Genomic DNA, 7,940 nt, shown 5'->3' with positions numbered 1-7,940 from the left:
AATAAAAGTGGTCATGCAAGGGCAGCCACTGTGCAGTGTAGGGGTCTTTATTGGGGTCACATCTGGCTCTGTGTGGAAGACACCCATTTATGACCATGTGAGCTGGATTGCAGGCTTCTTTGCCATGATGACAAATGAGGGAAAACGGTAATTATCCTGTCATGATCATGTATGACCTTAGGAACCTTAATGAAAGAGCGTATTTAGTGAAAAGCTGCAGTTGACCTCTAGAATCGCATCGTCAGGAGAAATATGACTAACATCGAAGATACAAGACTCACTCTTTCTTTAGAATGTCTCACACCAAAGATTAACTTCCTCTGTCCAAGTATTTGGTATAGCCTAATTACACACCTCTTTATGCAGACCTTTGCCAAACTGTGTTGATTTCTTTTTTCCCCCCCATTTCCTGCAGGGGGCAGTATTTTGAAGGAACTGATGGGTTCACTGAATTGTTTTTCATTCTGCAGATTTTGTGACCACAGTGTCAGCACAAATCCTGATGAATGAGCTCCCTGCTTGTTATGACTGACATGGGACTGTGGCCAAAGACAGACAACAGTGGAAGAAGATTGTTGCGGCAGGTAGCCTAGTGGTTAGAGCATTGGGTCAGTAACTGAAAGGTTGCTAGTTTGCATCCCTGAGCTGACAAGGTAAAAAATCTGTCGTTCTGCCACTGACAAGGTAGTTAACCCACTGTTCCTAGGCTGTCATTGTAAATAAGAATTTGTTCTTAAGTGACTTGACTAGTTAAATTGAAAAAAATTGTCCCGCCCAGGACGAATAGGACTAGGTAAAGACACTGACACACCTTCTCACTGATTTTCAATTTCAATTGTCAATTTTAGTGCCCATTGTCTTATTTTGATAGTACTGGCTGTTAAAAGAGAAAGCAATGTTGTGCCATGTCATTTTTTGTTGCAACAATGACAATTCAGTCCAGAAGATAAAACCTGAGGACAGTCAGAACACAGCAATTCCTGCAGATAGATGTGTAAAAAACAGAAGAGGTGTAGGACAATAGGACACCATGTCGTCACTGAAATATCTAGATTTGTCGTCACTGAAATGCAAAACATAGCCGGATCTTAAACTGATCCCCATAGAATTGAAAGTGAACAGACAAATCCGTCATATAGAACCCTTCGAAACCTAAACCTAAAAACAGTGAAACCTAAACATCCCAGTGTTGGGTCTCCGTGTGCAGTGGTGATGTTACAGTATTTACGCTCTAGTAATCTAAGCTTTCCCCCCTCTGATACCGTTGTTCAAGAACTATTTGAGGAACAGCGTGTTCATTGAAGAATAGTCAGGAAAGAGAGGAGACATGGCTCCACCCATTCTAAGACATTGTAGTTCCCCCTACATGGGCAGCCCTGAGACCCTCTCCTGGCAGCACTCCAATGTGAACACAGGCCTTACATGCGCCTGATTGGCTCAGCAGGTCTCGGCAGGTGGCTAATTGGATAAGCTTTTAATCTTCACACTATTGCCACCCTGCTGGATCAGAGGCACAGGGAGGCAGAGATCAGTCCTTTGGTTTAATACTTAGTAAACATTTCAGGACTTAGTAAACATTATGGACAACAGAAACATGACTCACTAAAGATAACTAACAGGATGCATTCAGATGATAATGATTTAATCTGATTTGGGGACTGTGGGGTATGTGACCATTTTGACCTCATGTAAGCATATTTTTTAATCATGTTTTTTTGATTGGAATCAGACAATTAAAATAAAATTAAGAGATTTAAACAAATCTGAAAGGACAATGTAGACAAGTGTTGAAGTCTCTGTTATTCTACTTGGATTGCCTCAATTTACATAAAGTCCACATACTGTGAAATACAGTTGTTTTTTACCAAACCACAAATAAACTCTTTCTCATCTGGCTTCAATGGCCCTGCACTGCATGTAGACTGTCATTCCAGCAGCCTTCTCTGAGACAGCACAGAAGTGTTTATAAAGTATACCCCCACAGGCCAACAGAGTAATTGATCGCTCCTCCACTCATCCGGGAGCGAGTGGTAATCTCCAGTTACTATAGCCATAAGTTGTACAGATGTTTCCATATGAATCTGGAGTCTGTTCACACATAGCCTATCACACATACTGTAGCATACAACCATGCATTACTGATAAATGTTAAACTATCAGTGTTACACAGTGGTGGCTGAACATGTTGGCTAAGGCATGGCATATAGCAGGGAAGAGGACACTGTGTCTGTGGGTTCCCGTTGGGGTGGTGGTTTGTTGCCAGCTGTTTGAACCACATGTTCAACTTCTCCAGATGGTGGAGATGTCTTTGTGAATGTGTTTCAAATTAAATCAAATTTGATTTGTCACATGCGCCGAATACAACAGGTGTGGACCTTACAGTGAAATGCATACTTACAAGCCCTTAACCAACAATGCAGTTAAGAAAAAAAGGGTTAAGAAAGTATTTACAAAAAATAAATTGAAGTAAAAAAGAAAGAAAGAAAACAAAAAGAAAAAATAAGGAAAAAAGAAAAATAACAAATAATTAAGGAGCAGCAATAAAATAACAGTAGTGAGGCTATATACAGGGGGTACCAGTACAGTCAATGTGCAGGGGCACAGGTTAGTCGAGGTAATTGAGGTAATATGTATATGTAGGTAGAGGTAAAGTGACTATGCATGGATAATAAACAGAGAGTGGCAGCAGCGTAGAAATGGGGGTGGGGGAGCGGACAATGCAAATAGTCCAGGTAGCCATTTGAGTAACTGTTAAGCAGTCTTATGGCTTGGGGGTGGAAGCTGTTAAGGAGCCTTTTGGTCCTAGACTTGGGCGCTACATTACCGCTTGCTGTGCGATGACTTGGGTGGCTGGAGTCTTTGACCATTTTTGGGGCCTTCCTCTGACACCGCCTAGTATATAGGTTCTGGATGTCAGGAAGCTTGGCCCCAGTAATGTACTGGGCTGTACGCACTACTTTCTGTAGCGCCTTACAGTCAGATGCCGAGCAGTTGCCATACCAGGCGATGATGCAACCAGTCATGCTCTTAGATGGTGCAGCTGTAGAACTTTTTTGTCGTGTTTGGCCACGCAGTCGTGGGTGAACAGGGAGTACAGGAGAAAACTAAGCACGGGCCCCAGAGTTGAGGATCAGCGCGACAGACCTGTTGTTGCCTACCCTTACCACCTGGGGGCGGCCTGTCAGGAAGTCCAGGATCCAGTTGCAGAGCGAGGTGTTGAGTCCCAGGGTCCTTAGCATAGTGATAAACTTTGTGGGCACTATGGTGTTGAACGCTGAGCTGTCAATGAACAGAATTCTCACATAGGTGTTCCTTTTGTCCAGGTGGGAAAGGATAGTGTGGAGTGCGATTGAGATCGCGTCATCTGTGGATCTGTTGGGGTGGTATGCGAATTGTTGGATTTATCAAATGTATGCATCAAATTGTATGTGTAGATTGCTTGACAGAAATGGTAGCAGAAGTTTCACACATATCCAGATGATGCTGCGTACCATTTTGCGCAGTGATGCTGTAGGTGTGATTGAGTCATAACAGAATGATCCCAGTGACCTGGACATCCTCTGATATATGTGTAAGATGTCCCTTCACAAAACCCTCCATCGTAGTCCTCTGAATCCTGCGCTTCAACGTCTCCTAACTGGGTAAAAGTGCCCAACGTTTAGATAATTTAATTTACAAAACTCCCTAAGGACTTAAATGATTTATTTCGATAAAGCCGTCCAGGTGAGAATAGTGAGAATTCCTCCCAGGCATGATCAATCAGTCACTTGCATGAACCCAGTCGAATTGGTTATTAGAAAAGCAAATATAAAACTTTCCTTCACACATATTCAAGAGAGGAGGATGGCATTGGCATTTCTCTACAAGTAGGGTGAGTCAACATGTTTTGCTACTTGCAAGCATGCACGCACGGACACACGCATAGACAGACATCAGTACCATGGACAGCCACATCATATTTAGCTGATGTTGATTGGACTAAATTGTTTAAGGTATATTTTGATTGGCACTGTATTAGACTAGGCATAGGGGATTTGCTTATTTTGAAATGGTGCTGGACTAGTGTAGGCAGCTCCTATTTTTCTTTGCGACTTGCAGTAACTGTCTGTGGTTCAAAATCAATAGTTGTTGCTTGACCATGCTGTAGGTCATAGGTCATAGAACTGTTTGTTAGCCTATATGCAATATGCTTTGTGGACTTCACCTGACAGATGTTGCTCCCTGCTCTGCGGTTTTGTGATGAAACACTGGTGTGGTTGAATTTGTTCTGCCACTGTGTCTTTTATTGTCTCGGCCTTAGGCCTATATATTACAGTGGCAAGGCATTTGAACAAGCAGGGTATAGAGCAAACAAAACACAACACATACAGTAGGTTGTAATATGGCAATTTTTTCCTGGCTTGGTTTCCCCAGTGGTGTAAAGTACTTAAGTAAAAATTTGTTAAAGTACTACTTAAGTAGATTTTGGGGTATCTGTACTTTACTATACTTTTTATATTTTTGCCAACTTTTACTTCACTACATTCCTACAGAAAATGATGTCCTTTTATCTTCATATATTTCCCCAGACACATAATATCGACAGAAACATGGCAAACGTTGTTTATAATCAATCCTCAAGGTGTTTTTCAAATATCTATTCGATAATATATCCATCGGGACAATTAGTTTTTCAGTAGGACCGATTGGAGTAATGGCTATCTCTGTAGTTTACGGGAGAATCTATCTGGGAGCATCAGGTGACCACTTGCGCAATGTAGCCGCTTACGGGTATTCTTCAACATAAATGCGTAAAACTACGTCACAATGCTGTAGACACCTTCGGGAATACGGAGAAAGAGTAATCTGGTTGATAGCCCATTCACTGCTCAATAGGGACTCATTGGAACGCACCGCTTTCAAAACAGGAGGCACTTCCGGATTGGATTTTTCTCAGGCTTTCGCCTGCAACATCAGTTCTGTTATACTCACAGACAATATTTTTACAGTTTTGGAAACTTTAGAGTGTTTTCTATCCTATGTCAATTATATGCATATTCTAGCATCTTGCCCTGACAAAATATCCCGTTTACTACGGGAACGTTTTTTTTCCCAAAAATGAAAATACTGCCCCCTAGTCACAACAGGTTGTAAAAATATAGTAGATTTTGGGGTATCTGTACTATACTTTTTATATTTTTGCCAACTTTTTCTTCACTACATTCCTAAAGAAAATGATGTCCTTTTATCTTCATATATTTCCCCAGACACCCAAAAGTAGTCGTTACATTTTGACAGGAAAATGGTCCAATTCACGCACTTATCAAGAGAACATCCGTGATCATTCTACCGTCTGGTTTACCGTCTGGTTTCTTAAGAGAATGCTGAGAGTGTGCAAAGCTGTCATCAAGGCAAAATGTGGCTACTTTGAAGAATCTAAAATAGAAAATATGTTTTCAGTTGTTTAACCCTTTTTTGGTTACTACATGATTCCATGTGGGTTATTTCATAGTTTTGATTTCTTCACTATTATTCTACAATGTAGAAAATAGTTAAAATAAAGAAAAACCCTTGAATGAGTACTGTAGGTGTGTCCAAACTTTTGACTGGTACAGTAAATATGTATATTTTTTCTCACAAACGTAGAGCACTGGGCCTTTACTAGTAGTAGCGGACAGATATACAGTGAGGTAAAAAAGTATTTGATCCCTGCTGATTTTTTACATTTGCCCACTGACAAAGAAATGATCAGTCTATAATTTTAATGGTAGGTTTATTTGAACAGTGAGAGACAGAATAACAAACCAAAAAAATCCAGAAAAACGCATGTCAAAAATGTTATACATTTATTTGCATTTTAAAGAGGGAAATAAGTATTTGACCCCCTCTGCAAAACATGACTTAGTACTTGGTGGCCAAACCCTTGTTGGCAATCACAGAGGTCAGACGTTTCTTGTAGTTGGCCACCAGGTTTGCACACATCTCAGGAGGGATTTTGTCCCACTCCTCTTTGCAGATCTTCTCCAAGTCATTAAGGTTTCGAGGCTAACGTTAGGCAACTCTAACTTTCAGCTCCCTCCACAGATTTTCTATGGGATTAAGGTCTGGAGACTGGCTAGGCCACTCCAGGACCTTAATGTGCTTCTTCTTGAGCCACTCCTTTGTTGCCTTGGCCATGTGTTTTGGGTCATTGTCATGCTGGAACACCCATCCACGACCCATTTTCAATGCCCTGGCTGAGGGAAGGAGGTTCTCACCCAAGATTTGACGGTACATGGCCCCGTCCATCATCCCTTTGATGCGGTGAACAACATGGTTGGTTAAGGCATATTGACTAGGGCTAGAGGCTCTACAGTGAAATACGACAGTAATCACTAACCAGGACAATAATGGACGAGGCATATTGATATTAGAGAGAGGCATGCATAGCCAAGTGAACATATGGGTCCAGTGAGTGGTTGGGCTGACTGGGGACACGGCGATTCAGACAGTTAGCAGGCCGATGCTAACACGCTAACAGTTAGTAGGCCGGGGCTAAACAAGCTAGCAGTTAGCAGACCGGGGCCAGCAAGCTAGCAGTTAGCAGCCGGGGTTAGCAAGCAAGCAGTTAGCAGGGGCTAGCAGTTAGCAGACCGGGGCAGGCAAGCTAGCAGTTAACAGACCGGGGTAGGCAAGCTAGCAGTTAGCAGACAGGGGCTAGCAAGTTAGCCTTTGGGGGACGTCGCGATGGGGGTAAGTCTGTTTTTGCCTCTTTGTGTTGTGACGTCGATAGACCAGTCGTGGAATTAGTAGGGTTCCAAGTAGCTCTAGGTAGCTAGCAGGCCTAGCAGGTTAGCAGAATGGGCCTTCAGCGGGCGTCGCGCCTGAGGGGGCTGTTGGAATCATCGGGCAGATTATGTCGGTACTCCAGTCGTAGAGGATCGGTGGGGTCCGTGCCCCGTATCGGCAGTAGAAGGGGTCCGGATATTGTAGCCCAGGAGTGGGCTTCGGTAGTAGCACAGGAGCCCTGGCCGGACTAGCTTCAGGCTAATTGGTGCTTGCTCCGGGATGGAAACGCTAGCCAGGAGTGGTCACCCGGGATTGCGGTTAGCTAGTTGCGAAGATCCAGATGAAAATGTTCAGAGTTTGCGGTAGGAATCCGGGGATATGGAGAGAAATCGGTCCGTTGTGCTCTGGTTTGAGTCACGTTGTTCGAACTGGCGAGAGCTTTCCGAGCTAAAGGTTAGCTGATGACCGCTAGCAATGGTTTGATGACTGATAGCTGGTAGGTAGTTAGCTGGCTAGCTACAGTTGAGGGATTCCAGATCCAAAGTAAATAGAAATACTTTAGAAAAAAGCAGATCCACGCCACATTGGGGGAGGCGGGTTGCAGGAGAGTAGTTAGAAGTTGAGGTTTAGGAAAATATTTTTAAAAGATATGCGAAGAAAAGATGTAAAAAGATATATACAAGGGACATGACAGGACAAAGATGTCTTACTGCTACGCCATCTTGGAAGTCCATGAGATGACAAGCCTATGTTCAATACAGTAATGTACATTTACATTGTGGTTTGTAAGGATGATAAATGAATACTGCATAAAAAGTGGTTGTTTTCCATGTTATTTGATCAAGAAAAATATTGAATTTGATGTGGATGTTTTGTGTCTTTTCACCTTTTCATCTTTTGATGTAAATGTTTGAATGTTCGGTTTTGTCCTTTCTGGATTCCATTAGAATGACAATCACAGCGAAAGGGACAGTGAAAAACAAGGGTAGGTTTTAAAAGAATCGAAGGACCATGAATGTAATAAGAAACCTTAGGTGCTGGCTTAAGGCCGGTTTCAACCACTACAGAATGTCCGGTTAGAACAGGGATGAGGCGGATGTCCAGGTTAAGGGGAGTTCAATGGAAGAAGATGTCCACATTCACACACACATCTGACCACTCATGGTTCAGATAACTGAGAATCATGTCCAGTG

The sequence above is a fragment of the Oncorhynchus nerka genome, linkage group LG21 (assembly GCF_034236695.1).
Source record: "Oncorhynchus nerka isolate Pitt River linkage group LG21, Oner_Uvic_2.0, whole genome shotgun sequence".
NCBI lineage: Eukaryota > Metazoa > Chordata > Actinopteri > Salmoniformes > Salmonidae > Oncorhynchus > Oncorhynchus nerka.
This window is presented reverse-complemented; position numbering follows the sequence as displayed.